Raw genomic sequence first — 15,972 nt, 5'->3', positions numbered from 1 at the left:
CATTGCCTTCTGTTTTGTTGGCAAACGTGCAGTCACTGGAGAACAAATTGGATGAGCTTCATTCGAGACTATCCTATCAACGGGATCTGAAAAACGAATATCCTATGTTTCTCGGACCTGTGGCTGAATGAAGACATGGATATACAATTTGCTGGTTTTTCTATACATCGTCAAGACCGGTCAGCAGACTCGGATAAGGCGAGAGGCGGATAGGTGTGTATCTTTGTTACCACCACAAATCGTTGCTATCACTAAGACCACATCCAACGAGCTGTATAGGGCCATAAGCAAACAAGTAAATGCACATTCAGAGGAGGTGTTTTTCATGGCCGGTGATTTGAATGCAGGAACACTGATATCTGTTTTACCTCATTCTTACCAGCATGTCACCTGTGCAACTAGAGGCAAAGACTCCAACCATCAATAAAGCCATAAACTATGTTCTCTGCTGCCGGACGGCAAGAGGTACATGTGCATCAAGTCTGACACCAACAGGCTCTTGAACTGCTTCTATCCCCAAGCAATATGACTGATAAATAGCTAACAATATAGCTACACAGACAATCTGAGATAACCTTGCATCTATATTGACCTTTTATTTCAATCTTTGCCCTGTCTCCATGCACACTCACAGGGCCCTACACACTCACACTGTCACTCCACCACACAAACACTCACTCCGTCATCTGCTCACTCACATATAATATACACATACATTTATATTTACTCTACACACCCGCACACCCACTCACATTATAGCTGCTGCTACTCTGTTTATCTTATATCCTGTTGCCTAGTCACCTTACCCCTTACATATCTACCTCCATCACTCCAGCATCCCTCCACATGTAAATATGGTAAGTATTTCCTGTGTAGAGTTTGCTTACTTCCTTACTTTTTGTGTATTTCATATTTCCTATTCTTATTTCTGGTGGGGGTTTTCTATTAATACATTATTATTGATTATTGCAATGTTGGGTTTTGGGTTTGCAAGAAAAACATTTCACTGTACTTGTGCATATGACATTAAACCTTGAAACTTGAAACAAAACTCTTGATCACCTTTACTCCACACACAGCAACTCATACAAGGCCCTCCCTTGTCCTCCCTTTGGAAAATCAGACCACAACTTTATCCTCCTGATTCCTGCTTACAAGCAAAAACTCAAACAGGAAATACCCGTAACGCAGGCTGGTCATGGCTCACATCAACACCATCATCCCAGACACCCTGGACCCACTCCAATTCGCATACTGGCCCAACAGATGCACAGGTGACGCAATCTTTATTCCCCTCCAAGCTTATCATTAAGCTCACGACCCTGGGAATGTACACCTCCCTTTGCAACTGGATCCTGGACCTCCTGACAGGCCGCCCCCAAGCGGTGAGGCTAGGCAACAACACATTCGCCACGCTGACCATCAACACGGGGGCCTCTCAGTGGTGTGTGCTTAGTCCCCTCCTGTACTCTGTGTTCACCCATGACAGCACAACTCCAACACCATCATGAAGTTGCTGATGACATGACGGTGGTAGGACTGATCACAGATGAAGATTAGGCAGCCTATAGGGAGAAGGTCAGTGACCTTGTAGTGTGGTGCCAGAACAACAACCTCTCCCTCGACATCAGCAAGACAAATGAGCTGATCGTGGACTATAGGTAATGGAGGGGCAAGCATGCCCCCATCCACATTGATGGGGCTGTAGTGGAGCGGGTCGAGAGCTTCAAGTTCCTCGGTGTCCACATCACAAAGGATCTATTATGGCCCAAAAAATTGTCAAAGACCCCAGCCACACAAGCCATAGACTTGTTCTCACTGCTACCGTACGGCAAGCGGTACCGGTGCACCAAGTCAGGAACCAACAAGACCCTGAACAGCTTCTACCCCCAAGCCATGAGACTACTAAACAAGACTGCTAAATAGCTAATTAAATGGGGCTCCAGAGTGGCGCAGTGGTCTAAGACACTGTATCTCAGTGCAAGAGGCATCATTGCAGTACCTGGTTTGAATCCAGGCTGCATCACATCTGGCCATCATAGGGTGACGCACATGGCTTGGGGGTAGAAGCTGTTCAGGGTCTTGTTGGTTCCTGACTTGGTGCACCGGTACCGCTTGCCGTACGGTAGCAGTCTTTGTAAATGAGAATTTGTTCTTAACTGAGTTGTCTAGTTAAATATATATTTAAAAAATGGCTACCCGGTCTACCTGCATTGACCCTTTTTTGCACTGACTCTATGCACAGATTCACACATACTTACACTGGCATCCCAACACACATATACATACACACACACATAGCATGCGCACACATGCATACTGATGCCACACACACACTCACACACACATTCACACTCACCACATACGCTGCTGCTACTGTCTATTATCTATCCTGTTGCCTAGTCACTTTACCCCTACTTATATGTACACAGCTACGTCAATTCATTTGTACCCCTGGACATCAACTCGGTACTGGTACTCCCTGTATATAGTAAGGTTACTTTTACTCGTTATTCATTATTCACTGTGCATTTATTCTTTATCTTTAACTCTGCAGTGTTGGAAAAGGACCCGTAAGTAAGCATTTCATTGTTAGTCTACACCTGTTGTTTACGACGCATGTGACAAATTTGATTTGATTTGATGACAAAAGACAGCAACATCTCTGCTTTTGAATTATCAGACCAGACCACAGTGGCATGCACTTGCCAATCCAATTTTAAAGCAAAGATAGAGATGGACAGACAAAAATAATGATAGAGAAAGGGGTGATGCCTGTGACAGCCTTCACCACGGCCCTAGGCGGCTTCAGGGCAGTGTCGCTGCACCTCCCCTGCAGTGTCAGATCTCAGCCAAGCGTCTCCTCGACTCTCTTATCACTGTGCCATGCTGTGACGGCCCACAGAACCCTATTGGTTCTTTCTGACAGGGTGCATCATTTGCAGTCGGAGCGTAGCAGCGGAGAAAACCCACGCAGACAGCTGTTCCGCACACACACACGCACGCACGCACACGCACACACACACGTGTTAATACATACAAACATACACGGAGACACACACACAGAAGTGCACACAGACTCACACACGCACCATGTGCAGACAGCCAGCTCTGATTGTGCCTCTTTGAGTCCAGATAACGAATAGGAAAGATGTGTTTGGGTAGCCCCCAGCACATTCTGATAAGGGCTGAATGAGGTGTTTCATGGTGGAAGAAATGGAACGAGGGAATGAGAGAAAAAAAGATAAATGTACTGTATGATTTATTTATTCGGAAGGTGTTGTGAAAGGAAAAGGAATGGAAATACTGTCTGATGTTTTTTTATATTACATGTCCTGTATACATCGCCTAGACTTTAGGATACGGACAAAACAGTGGCTGTGTTTAATGGAATCATCACACCTTCTACAGTAAGAATGTTTGGCCTTCTGCAACCTTCACACCACCACTGCGTGAAATTGAAATGTATGTCCCTGTTTTGTTGAATCCAAAAGTGAAGCTTTTCAAAAGTGTTTGATGCGGTCAAATACCAGAGAGTAGGCCTCACATTTAACATTTCAAACACACCTCTGTTAGAATTCTCAAAGGATTTCATTGCGATAGACACTCTAACAGAGAGAGAGAGAGAGAGACGTTCACTTATGCTTCTTAACTCTCCGTTGTAACGTTATTTCCTCCAGGCTTAACATAATTGTCACGTCTCCATATTTTGGTATGGTGTTGTCGTGGAAACCACTCAAAGCTGTGTTTAATCAGCTGGAAACATATGCCGGGTCGCGTTCGCTTGGGCGGGAGAGGGCACACACTCTTATGTGCGCATAATGAGGATACGAGAGCCTCTCACACATACACACACACACACATACACACAGAGAGATAAAGCCGCCAAAGTGTTTCACGTGGGACCCTTTTATCCCCCAGCTTCCCTTTAAACCTGAGACTAAAAGAGAGAGAGAGAGAGAGAGAGCGACAGAGAGAGAGAGAGACAGAGACAGAGAGAGACAGAGAGAGAGAGAGAGAGAGAGACAGAACGAGAGACAGAGATAGAGACAGAGACAGAGACAGAGACAGAGAGACAGAACGAGAGACAGAGAGAGAGAGAGAGAGAGAGAGAGAGAGAGAGAGAGACAGAACGAGAGCGAGAGAGAGTGAGAGAGACAGAGAGAGAGAGACAGAACGAGAGAGAGAGAGACAGAATGAGAGAGAGAGAGACAGAATGAGAGAGAGAAAGAGAGAGAGAGAGAGAGACAGAGAGAGAGAGAGAGACAGACAGACAGACAGACAGACAGACAGACAAATGACTTTCACTCCTGTTCTCAAGTAGGCCTCTCATCATACATGCAATGGCTAATCTAGTCACGAGGCTTGAATTGCTGGCACATAGTGCCTGGTAACACAGTGCAACAAATTGAGACTTGAAAGTGGTGTGGTTAAAATCAAGGCGGGAGAGGGAGAGAGCCTGCTATAGCTGTATAAATGTTCTATCACATTGACCATATTATTTTTGGGAAGCCCAATTATTTATAGGTTTTGGCATATAACATTTATATGTTAAAATAATTTCAAAGATGCATACATTCAGATTTTCCCGAACTCACTCCTTTGTTAAAATCACTTGCGCTGTTTGAGCTTTTAAGTCCGCAATTGAGGGTGGAGGTTCTATGGTTTATGCTAGATGGTGATGGACTGAGAGATCAGCCAATTAAAACCAGCGGTTGTTTAATCCGCTCTTGCCATATACTTCCAGTCAAGTCCCGTTCTGAGGCGCTGTGAAACCAGACGGTTCAACAGAGAGCCGGCTGGTGGACAAGATTACGCGATGGCCTATATGGCCCTTCTATGGTTGGAGATCTTTGAGTTGCTGTTTTGGCTCAGTAATAAAAGCAGAGGCTCTTAATCTTAATAATAAAGGATGAACATGTTTCACCTTTACTATTTCAGCACCAGCTCCATCGGACCGGTTGTGCCGGTGTTCCATGTCACTGTGCATCTAGCTCTCTCAGTTTCAGAGAATTTTGAGGAATGGCCCCGAGGTAGAAACAAATTATCCTCCCTTGTTGTTGTTGACTTATTCAGTTATTCGGCCGTGTTGCAAATGGACCCGTTCTGCGCAAATGGAACCTTCAGTGCTGAATGATTAATTGTTAGAAGTCCTGGAAGGTTTTTTAGCTGCGAGGCTTTGGACAAGCTCCTCTGTCATCCACAGAATAGAGAATATGCCAGCAAATCTGGGATTTCAGCAATCATGAGGAAATGAAGTTGTAATTCGACATTGAAAAGTGTTTGGGAGTTCACACGCAAACATATATGTGATGATTTATAATGCACTAATGTCATTGGTAGCTAGGAAATATCTTGAGCTTGAAAAACTACCCCACAATTACAAGCTGCAGGTGTTACATATCAGCAGCAAGAGAACACCTCCAGGCAACAACCAGCTTAGGAGATGTTCTGACAATAATGGCAGGGTGCTTATTGCTTTTGTTTGTTATTTCCACTTTCATGACTTTGCTCCCATATTTCATTTGTGTTGTTGTTTTGATATTGTGATGCATTTGTGTCATTGCATGTGGCTTTAGTAAACCACACACACACCATTGCTTAAAGCAAAACATGTTTCTGATTATAGCACATTAACCTGCTGATCTGTTGGCTCTCAACTTGGCCAGGATACCCAGAAAGGTCTCTAGTACAGTGGGTCCTGCCAAGCATGCTCACAAACACACATACATGCACCCATGCTCACACACACACACACACACACACACACTTCACTCAAGAGCTCTAGGAACCAAATGTTTGTGTGTGTGTGTGTGTGTGTGTGTGTGTGTGTGTGTGTGTGTGTGTGTGTGTGTGCACATGTGCATGCACCAGCATAAGTATCTGTGTGTGTGTGTGTGCACGTTTGTTTGTGCACTGTGTTTCAGTGAGTCAGTCTTAACTTGCCCTAAGTTATGAACTGAAGACTGACACCAGGACACAAGAGGGTGGCGGTGTTGGTCTTGGTTGGACCCGCCCGGCTGCCACCCACAGTGTCAGGCCCTGTGGTGTTTCCAATGCGTCACTCAGTGCAGTGAGTGGAACCGATGCTCATTTGATTAATCTGGCTAGGGGGTAAATGAAAATCATTAACGAGTCTCCGCCGCCTCCTAGTGCAAGGCACAGGAGAAGTGATTTGAATTGCAATGGTGTGCAGTTGGACAAACTCTCTCCCAGGCTGTTTTGCCTACATGCTGATTTCTGAGTGAGTGGTTTTGTTTAGTTTTGTTTCTTAGTGTCAATTTGACTGAGCACTGAAAAATATGATATTAAAATTAAAATGTTAATACAATTTTTGTTTTTATTCATACGGGTAATATGTCAAATATACAAAGGACCTTAAGTCATGTTTATAGGCTGAATCTGTGACCTAGTGTTACTAAGTGACTAAGTCAAGTAATCAGTAAAGTAGTCCTGAGACAACCACATGCTACATAATGCATCCTTGGTTTTGTCAGAGAAAGATTGGAAAGAGCTCTTTTACTAAATGACAATAAATATTTATGAATGTTAAACTAGGCTAAGAGAGAGAGAGACAAATGTTCTATCACATTGTTCTATCACATTTACCATATATTTGAGAGAGCCTAAGAGCATGTGAGGGTGAACGGGCAAGAACAATAATGAGAGAGAGAGAGAGAGAGAGAGAGAGAGAGAGAGAGAGAGAGAGAGAGAAACCGTCTTGACTTGCACTGAGACTGCACTTGTGAAGATGGTAAATGACCTTTTAATGGTGTCAGACCGAGGCTCTGCATGTGTCCTCGTGCTCCTAGACCTTAGTGCTGCTTTTGATACCATCGATCACCACATTCTTTTGGAGAGATTGGAAACCCAAATTGGTCTACACGGACAAGTTCTGGCCTGGTTTAGATCTTATCTGTCGGAAAGATATCAGTTTGTCTCTGTGAATGGTTTGTCCCCTGTCGATGCAGAAAAAGTTGCATGGGGGGGGGGGGGGGGGGCGATAAGCAACCTCAGTTGCTGGGTGGGGTGGGATGCATGCTTTCTCAGGTTTGGTAGTTGGGGTGGTGGGGCTAAGCGGGGAGGGAAACATGTTTGCCAGGTGGGGAGGGAGGATGCAGGCGGGTGGATGGGGACTGAGGGTGGAATGAATCTTTGAATGCATTTCTTTGATTCTTTTTGTACCTGTAACCCTCCCTCTGAAAAAAAATGACAAAATGAAATAAAAGTTGGTCACAAAAAAATTGATAGTCTCTTTTGTTTCTACGTGAAAGCCTTTACTAGACCCATGCTGCAGATCCAAAATTGATTATTTTGTCCAACCAGAGACCCTCGACTGTATCTGTAGGTCTCAACGCTCCATTGTTAACAGCTTTGGATAAAAGACTTGTTAGAGACCAGAGACAGATTCAAAACACACGCACACACACACACAGTGAATCTCTTTAAGTGTCAGTAGATAAAGAAGCATAGCTCAGTCTTCCAGCCATAACACTCGGTAACTGTATGGTTTGACTCCCTCTTTTAGGATGGGGAATCAGAACTATGCTGAAGTTGATAAGCCTTTCAGATGTATTCTATGATGTACAGTATATTAGTTTTACATTATGAATGATGTACAATTCTCTGATGTTTCATGTTCATGCTCAGACAGCTATTTTACGTGACAAAAATAAATGTTTAAAAATCTGATTGAGCTCTTAGAGTCCTCTTACACAGAGAAAAGAAAGTTGAACGACTAATTCATTCATTTATTTTTTAAGTTTAGTGGATCTAATCCTCCTTTTAGACAGACAACCCATCAAAATAAAAAGCTAATAGCCTAAAAAGGAGCTGTTCTTTATTCTAGATCCTCTTGTTTTGTGGAAGACACACTTCCAAGTAAAAAAAAAAATACCGAACCAAAAATGATTTTATTATAATCAACGGTTAACAGAAACTTGGCCTCGGTACGAAACAAGCTAATTGTTAGCGGGGGAGGCAGGCACAAAGACAAAGCTTTCGTGAACAATGCAAAAATGGCAGGAAATGCTCTGTGTCACTGCCTCCAACTAGCTAATCCCTCTCTGCTCTGAAAAAAAGACAGGCTAGCTCCCCAGGTGCTAGGATACGCACCTATTCTCCCTTTAATTGTCATGAAGCAAAGACACTCTCTCGTTTACACCCAATTGCATGGCTGCACCCTCTCTTTATCTCTCTCACTCTCTCTTTCTATTTCTCTCTCTCCCATGATTTATTAATGAGGGACATGCTTGTTTTACACACCACGTAGGAGCCATGTGGTGGAGCCCTGTGGGGCCCTGGGCCTGCCATGCCAAGCCAGCCTGTAATCTGCTTACAAACAGAGGACACAGGCTCGTTCGCCTCACCAATTACAGCTTACTCTCCAATCCTGGCATCATGGCTGGGTGTGGGTTGTGCTGGTTGGAAATCTTTTTATGATGTCCTTCAAAGAGGAGATAGAAGACAGTATCTGCTGTCAGCAGGTGACTCATGACCTGAGTGTGTGTCATGTGCATGATGTGACCAGTTGTAACTAGAGTAAAATCTCCCTGTATGGACGTCATGATGTGTTTAGTGTCGCTTTAAGAATGGAAAGAATGTTGTAGCTCGAGGCAAGGTCACCAGAGCTGCCAGGTAATATCAGCGTATATCATCTCTTAACTGACTGGGGTGGACAGTATGTCAACTGGACAACTTACAATGTACATGGCTATTTCAGGTACAAGCGGCATTTGACCAGTAATTCCACCTTATTCAGCCCGTCCCTGGTTAAAAGGATAGAGTGTACAATAGAGGGGATATCTGGTGATTGACTGAGACGTACGTGACTGTAGCAAAGCTATTTTCCAAGCTGAAGAGTAGGGTCTTTGTCTACATCAACCAGCTGTCAATCAGACAGGCACCATGACCTCCGCTCCAGCGGACACCTCTCAGAACTGACTGTACAGATGTAGGATCTTCATTTTAAAAAAGCCAGTTAAGAACAAATTAATATTTACAATGACGGCCTACACCGGCCAAACCTGCATGACGCTGGGCCAATTGTGCGCCGCCGTATGGGACTCCCAATCATGGTCGATTTTGATACAGCCTGGAATTGAACCAGGGTGTCTGTAGTGATGCCTCTAGCTCTGAGATGTAGTGCCTAAGACCGCTGCGCCACTCAGGAGCCCCATTTTTCCACCCCGTTGCAAGAGAACTTTCCTGCAATGGAGAAAATGTCACACTTGTAGAGTATTTGAGGTTTAAAAAGGCTTCTGAAGTTTGTAATTTCCACTTTGACTGTTTGTGATTTCAGACTTGATTTCCCCTTACAATTTTTTTAATTAAATTCCATTAATTATAATCCACATACTAATTTACATTTCCTGTTGCTGCATTATTGTCCTGCTGTAGCAAACTGGCTAAAATTAAGATCCTACACCTGTATCAAAACACACACAGACAGAGAAACATTTTTATGTTTATTTGCATGAAAGAAAGCTATTTAGAGGTATATCAGTGTTTTGCTATTCATCTTTTATTTCTAGTCACACTGTGTATTCTAGTTGAAATTGTGCTCAGTTTTAAGTGGTTTCTGAAAGGACACTGGTGTTCGTCCTGAAATGAATTAGTAACTGGGCAATTACACAGTAAAGGAAACATTTACAAAAAAATGATTTAGTGCAGATGAGAGTTCCAAAAACTCTGGTAAAAATCTGCTCCAAATAAAGATTCAACATGTCTACAGAAAGACTGGGCTGTCAGCTATGACATGTCTGCAGAAACAATGGGCTGTCAGCTATGACATGTCTGCAGAAACAATGGGCTGTCAGCTATGACATGTCTGCAGAAACAATGGGCTGTCAGCTATGACATGTCTGCAGAAACAATGGGCTGTCAGCTATGACATGTCTGCAGAAACAATGGGCTGTCAGCTATGACATGTCTGCAGAAACAATGGGCTGTCAGCTATGACATGTCTGCAGAAACAATGGGCTGTCAGCTATGACATGTCTGCAGAAACAATGGGCTGTCAGTTATGACATGTCTGCAGAAACAATGGGCTGTCAGCTATGACATGTCTGCAGAAACAATGGGCTGTCAGCTATGACATGTCTGCAGAAACAATGGGCTGTCAGCTATGACATGTCTGCAGAAACAATGGGCTGTCAGTTATGACATGTCTGCAGAAACAATGGACTGTCAGCTATGACATGTCTGCAGAAACAATGGGCTGTCAGCTATGACATGTCTGCAGAAACAATGGGCTGTCAGCTATGACATGTCTGCAGAAACAATGGGCTGTCAGCTATGACATGTCTGCAGAAACAATGGGCTGTCAGTTATGACATGTCTGCAGAAACAATGGGCTGTCAGCTATGACATGTCTGCAGAAACAATGGGCTGTCAGCTATGACATGTCTGCAGAAACAATGGGCTGTCAGCTATGACATGTCTGCAGAAACAATGGGCTGTCAGCTATGACATGTCTGCAGAAACAATGGGCTGTCAGCTATGACATGTCTGCAGAAACAATGGGCTGTCAGCTATGACATGTCTGCTGAAACAATGGGCTGTCAGATATGACATGTCTGCAGAAACAATGGGCTGTCAGCTATGACATGTCTGCAGAAACAATGGGCTGTCAGCTATGACATGGTACCTTGAATTTGAAAAAATATATTTTGGTTATTGAACTACCGTAACTGAAGTATATGTACACCTGGTAACATTACTACGGTGACAGAATTTCGTCATGGGTCCCTGATCTGTATAATTATGGATATTGTAATATTTGTGTTGTGGAGAAATGACCAGGCAGGAGACGAGAGTACAGTCAGTCTCGTTTAGTCAAAACCCCTCGTCCTCTACAGCACCCACCTGGCACAATAGTGTGCATGTTCATTTCCTATTAGGTGTAGAAATGTAACATTGCCGTAATACATTACTGCTTAGTAACAGAATAGTAACTCATATAAACAGATGTAGATCACAGATACTACACTCCTCCCCCATAGTGTTTAACTCCCAGAGGACAAGGTAAATACTTTAGGGAACAACTAATGCAATATCTGAGCAATGCATTCTTAAACATTTTTAACTACTGTACTTTTCAAAGCCCAGCACAAATCCAGGGGATTTTTCTGCCCTAAGATGGAATTTGTGTCCTAATAACTAACCCAGCTAATGTCCTTTTTCTTTCCTTTTATCTAGGACATATTAAAGTGTTTGTTTGTTTTACTGTCTGTTACCTCCTGAAACAGCTCAACTCACAGGTCAAGCTTTTGAGGTGCCCTTTGCTGTCAAATAGGATATCTCCGCTCCTCCTGGGCTTCCGGTGGTGGGCCAGGTTCGGTTGGAAGGTCAGGCTCTGTCTCTCCCGTTCATCCACAGTCAGGAGAATAGTCCTGGGGGTCGTTATTGTTCTTGTTCTCTCGGCATGTCTCTGCTGGCGCGTTGGACTGTAGCAGATGATCCACATGAAAGTTGGCATGGCGATGACCAATTTGGACTTGGTAAGTCAAAGGTCCTCTACGTTGCAAGATCACACCTGAGTTGCTCAGGCGCTTGGGGTGTCTGAAGACACGTACCATCACCCTCTCTCCCTCTTTGAATTATCTGACAGTCTTTGAGTGTCTGTCATGAGCTTTCTTCTGCTGTAGCTGGTGCTTTGCCATAGTGCTTGACAAGTCTGGTTTCAACAATGTCAGGCGGGTACGTTGTTGGCGTTTCAGAAACAGTTCAGCTGGTGTACATTCCGTTACTGTGTGTGGTGTGTTACGGTTAGTAAACAGGAACCGGGGAAGCCTTTGGTGGGTGGGCACAGACTGAACCTCGAGTCTAGTTCAGGCCTTCTTAAAGGTTTGCACGCCTCTCTCCGCTGCTCCGTTTGATGCCGGACGGTAAGTTGGTGACAGCATGTGCCTTACCCGTTGTTCTTGAGAAACATTTAAAAATTGTTTGCCGTGAAAAGAGGGCCTTTGTCCAATATGAGCTCCATGACTAGTCCAAAAGATGCGAACAGGTGTCTGAGAAGATTGATGGTCTTCTCAGCTGTGGTCAGTTGAGTAGGGAACACTTCCATCCACTTGGAATGGACATCGACGACAACAAGGAAATGTTTCTTGTCAATCTCGGCGTAATCCACATGGATGCATTCCCATGGTGTAGCAGACCATGACCATGGATGAAGAGGTGCAGCAGCAGGCTTGTTGCGAACAGCTTCACAAAGTGAGCAGTAGCCTACATGCTGTTGAATGTCCTGATCCAGTCCAGACCACCACAGATAACTGTGGGTGAGTGCTTTCATTCGAGTGATCCCTGGATGTCCCTCATGCAGGTCAGATGGCAATCTCCTTTGGAATTTGCGAGGTACCACCACATTTGATCCCCACAGAACACATCCTTGATCAGTGGACAACTGGTCTTTCTTGTCGAAGAATGGACGAAGGTTATCGTAATTTACAATGGTTGGCCTGGTCTGTCAACAGTTGGAACTTCCTTCTGTAGAGCAATTCCACTTTGTATCGGCCTGCAGCAGTTGGTGAAGCGGATGCAACAATGTGGACAAGTTTGACACCACCTTACTGTTGGTTGGGTGCAGGTCTTGTGCATCAATCTTGTATCCGAGATACTGAACTGAGTCCTGGAGGAACTCACACTTGCTGCGTTTCATTCTCACTCCGTATTTCTCCAGTCTTGACATCACTTTGTCCAGCACTACAAGGTGCTATCCAGTGGTTGGTGCTGACACGAGGATGTCGTCCATGAAGCACACAACATTGTCTATACCATCCAAGATCTGATCCATTGTGTGTTGGAATATCGCTGGAGCTGTCAAGATTCAATAGGCCAAGCGATTTAATCTGAATAGCCCCTTGTGTGTACTGATGGTAAGATAATGTTCTGACTCCAGATCCAGCTTCAGTCGCTGATAAGCGAATGCCATGTCCAACTTACTGAAAACCTTCCCCCCCAGCTAGAGTGGCAAACAGATCTTCAGCGTTTGGAAGGGGATATTCCTCTGGTAGTATGCAGCGATTTACTGTGACCTTGTAGTCCCTGCACATTCTGACGGTCTTGTCTTTCTTTGGGGCTACAACGATCGGAGCGGCCCAGTCGCTCCTCTCTACTTTCATGATGATGTTATTCTTCTGTAGGCGGTCGTGGTTCGTGAAAGATAGGCTTGGTTCCTTCTTGCACTCTGACTTTTGTTGTGAAGTCTTGTATTTCGCCGTAGCCATCTTTGAAAAGTTCTTTGTGCTTCTCCAGCATGTTAGTGAGTGTAGCCTGACTCACTGGATTGTCATTTCTCAACTTGATCTTTTGTAGCCAGTTTCTGCCTAGCAAGGCTGATTTTTCTCCTTTAACAATGACAAGCGGAAGCGTCCACTCTGTCCCCTCATTCCGGAGTGGTACCTGGATCTGCCCTAACACAGGAATAGTGTCACCAGTGTGTGAAGAAAGGCGGATGGACGCTGGCTGAAGAGGGCACTCTTTCAGTTTTTCTTTGTAGAGTCTCTCTGGAACCAGAGATACAGACGCTCAAGTGTCCAGCTACATTTGTACTGGTTTTCCAGCAAACTCCATGCTAAGATAGATTCCATCTTTTTGTTGTTGAGCTGTGTACACTGTGAACAGTTCCAATACTGTTTCAGTTGTACCTTCCTCTTCGTGTGCTGTGTCTGACACGTTGTGCCCTCTTGCTCTTCCAACCTTTCCACAATTGTGGCACTTTTCATTTTGGAATCAACATTCACTGTGCTGATGATTATCTCCCCCACATCTGTAACAACTGGCCTTAGACCTTTGTGATGTGGGCTGCTTTGTTGTTGTGTAACCTTGAGGACGGGACTGAGAAAAGTGTGACAGTGAGCCTTTTCCACCACATGCATCACTGACCATGTGAACACCTTTCTGACGTTCTGCATGTCCCGATAGCTCAATAGTATCCCTGTGGGCAAGCTCGAGTCCAAGTTCGATATCACAGGCTTTCTTAAGGTCAGGTCCTTCTTTGACAGAAGCCTGTGATATGCTTCACCTGTGAGACCACATACAAACTTGTCTTGGAGAGCGTCATCAAGAAATTGTGCAAACTCACATGTACTTGCCTGCCTTTTCAAAGCAAGGATGTAGTCAGCCACAGTTTCCCTTTGACTCTGGTGACATTGGTAATATCTGAAACGTTTTGCAATGAGAATTGGCTTAGGCTTGAAATGCCTTGAAAGAGTTTCAGTCAGTTCTGCATAGGTCAACTCCACTGCTTTTATTGGTTCAATGAGACCTTTCAGCAATCTATACTCAGTTGGACCCAAAACACTGAGAAATACGTCTGCTTTCTTTTCATCTTTGATTTCATTTTCAGCCAGCCAATGCTCAAAACGCTCTAAATAGGAATCAAAATCCTCTTTTGTAGCCTCAAAAACTCTGGTACTCAACCAATGGTTGCCATTTTCACAGTTAATTATTCAGTTTCCTTATTCCTTGTATTCCTTAATTTTCATCTAATTCTTCACTTTCTTCATTTCAGAAGTGTCTGCAATTACTTAATTCACTGCACTCATGTGTAAAAATTAACACATTTCTTACTTTTTTTTGTTGTACATTATTTCTCCACTGAGATTGCCTAATGACAGTTTTTTTTACTTAACCTCCAGAGGGCAGTGTCACCATTCTGGACTCCAATAGGCTTGCTACTTGGCAGTTCCTGAAAACTGTACCAGCTAGCAGTAATTAGCCTTTTCTACTGGCAAAAAAAAATACAAAATAACTGACGATTTACATAATTATTTTTGAGTTTCATTACTAACGAGTTTTAATTACGAGTTTTAATCACTTAATGATTCATAAACCAATTTGATATCAGTAAAATCACCATTACTTATTACTTCTGGGAACTTTCATGAGAGAGAGAAATTTGAAAATATCTGTAAAATACAGGATGTTGGATTTTGGTAATGGAATTACTGTCACATGGGCTGACGCTGGAGAGACGAAGCGGGTACAGGGAGTCAAACATTTAATGAATAACGGACATGGAACGAGACAGGAACAGCGTCAGTATACGAGTAAACACAGACAAAAAACTACAAATGCATCAGCAGGGAACAGAGCAGGAAACTGACAAATATAGGGGAGGTAATAAACAGATGATAAGTGAGTCCAGGTGAGTCCAATATCGCTGAAGCGCGTGACGATGGAAGGCAGGTGTGCGTAATTGACGGCAGGAGTGCATGATGCAGGGCAGCTTGGCGCCCTCAAGCTCCAGGGGAGGGAAGAGTGGGAGCAGACGTGACAATTGCAAGGCACATATTTCTTAAACAATTTCTCCAAAATTAAATATAATATTTGATATTTGTTGGTAGGGGTCTTTACATCCACATTATTGTGTTTTGATGTATTCCTGATACCTTTTAAGACTTTTCCTGGTATATGTTTTTCCAGAAATCAAAGCCTTTACTTATACCAAATTTTTAAGATTTAAAATGGTTGAAAAAAGTGTTCGGAAAGCATTCAAACCCCTTGACTTTTTCCACATTTGTTACGTTAAAGCCTTATTCGACAATTGATTCGATCGTTTTTTCCCCTCATCAATCTACACATAAAACCCCATAGTGACAACGCAAAACCGTGTTTTAATACATTTTTCAATAAAATAAATATATATATCACATTTAAGTAAGTACTCAGACCCTATACTCAGTACTTTATCTTCTTGGGTATGACGCTACAAGCTTGGCACACCTGTATTTGGGGAGTTTTTCCCATTCTTCTCTGCAGATCCTGTCAAGGTTGGATGGGAGCGCTGCTGCACAGCTATTTTCAGATCTCTCCAGAGTTAGATTGGGTTCAAGTCCGGGCTCTGGCTGGGCCACTCAGAGACTTGTCCCGAAGCCACTCCTGCGTTGTCTTGGCTGTGTGCTTACGGTTATTGTCCTGCTGGAAGGTGAACCTTCACCCCAGTCTGAGGTCCAGAGTGCTCTGGAG

This window comes from Oncorhynchus mykiss, chromosome 28 (genome assembly GCF_057628025.1).
Source record: "Oncorhynchus mykiss isolate SJ-2025 chromosome 28, ASM5762802v1, whole genome shotgun sequence".
NCBI classification, from domain to species: domain Eukaryota; kingdom Metazoa; phylum Chordata; class Actinopteri; order Salmoniformes; family Salmonidae; genus Oncorhynchus; species Oncorhynchus mykiss.
This window is presented reverse-complemented; position numbering follows the sequence as displayed.